This window comes from Aythya ferina (assembly GCF_964211825.1).
Source record: "Aythya ferina genome assembly, contig: HAP1_SCAFFOLD_170, whole genome shotgun sequence".
Taxonomy (NCBI): Eukaryota; Metazoa; Chordata; class Aves; order Anseriformes; family Anatidae; genus Aythya; species Aythya ferina.
In genome coordinates, this window is record NW_028181358.1 from 151,922 (window position 1) to 153,449 (window position 1,528).

Here is a 1,528-nt window from a genome sequence, read left to right on the forward strand (position 1 = left end):
AAGGTCTCCGCAGAGCCTTCTCTTCTCCAGGCTAAAGCCCCGACGCTCTCAGCCTCTCTTCCCTGCAGAGGTGCTCCAGCCTCTGGCCACCTCTGTGGCCCTCCTCTGGACCCACGCCCACAGGCCCGTGTCCGCCTTGTGCTGGGCCCCTACACTTGGATGGTCTCAGACCCTAACCCTAAGGACAGGCTCAGCTATTAAGACTAGAGATGGAAATCCCAGAAAGGGAAAATGCTAACAGAGTTTGGAAGAAATAATTTGTCTGGTCTGAAATGCTCCGCTGCACTCTGCTGTACTGTTTGGTTTTGCAGCACTGAATTCATTAGAGAGCAGAAGTGGGGAGCAGGCCTGTTCTCGTGAGAGAGCCTGAGGAGCCCTGAATAGCGCAGAAGGCCAGCAAAAGTACGTTAATGCCAAGATCCTGTCAAATCCTTTTTTCTCTCTCTCCCCCCATTTATTTATTGATTGATGTATTTTGACGGGATGCATGAATGAGAACCCTTTGTTGTAAATGCCGTGCTTCTGAAAAGGTGAGCCTTCAGCCAGACGTGCTGGCAAGCTTTGGCTCAGCCCCAGAACTACATCATCATGGGCATAAGCACGACTGGTTTGGCAGAGGGCTGTGACTGGAGTGCTGCAAGGGACGGTTCTAGGCTCATCAGGAGGGACACGCAGGGCAGGCGAGGCAGGGGGCTGGTGCAATGACACGGTTGAGAGCCTCTGAGTGAGGATTAAGGGACAAACCAAAAATGCGGATGGTGTTGTGGGAGTCAGAGATCAGCCTCCCATCCCGGGTGACTACAGGGATGAATGGTTCAATGAGGAATTAGGCAATGTCTGCCTAATCAGCCGCCCCTGTCCCTAAGTGTGCGGGTGACTTTGGGTTGCCAGATGTTAGCGGGGAATGACACGGCGCAGACACAAGCAGAGCCAGGAAATTCCTAAAGCACCTTGCTGATAACTTCTTGATCCAGGGCCTAAGGGAGCCGAGTAGGAAACGTGCGCTTCTAGACTGTTGCTTGTAATCCGAGAATGTCTCCTGGGTGAAGTGGCGAATGGCAGCCATCTTGGGCACGGTGGCCACAGAGAATTGGAGCTTAAAATCTTTGGTGATAGGAAGAAAACTGCCAGTAAAACTTCCAGCAGGGGCTGTGCCACTGCTGCAGACTCCCCATCGGGTGCCACCTCAACACAGGTTGGTGGAGCCAGAGTGGTCTGAGGGAGGGGTGGCACTGGGGTTTGGGTCCCCTCATCTTTGGGGAGCAGCACGGTGTCCCCTGAGGGGAGTGGCGGCTGCGCCCCGCTCCTGGTCAGGTTCCAGGAAGCAGGGAGCAGCTGCCCCGCGAGCGGAGGCCCCAGGAGGAGGGGTGCCGGGGGTCTGGGCTGGATGAGGGCCTGCAGCAAGCAGGAGCCTGTGGGGTGCAGGGGCTCCTTGTGGGGCATGGCCAAATCCCATTCCCAGGGATTTTGGAACTTTGCTCTTGGGGGAAAGAGGCCATGTGAAGCCCATGGAGCAGACGCTGGGAAA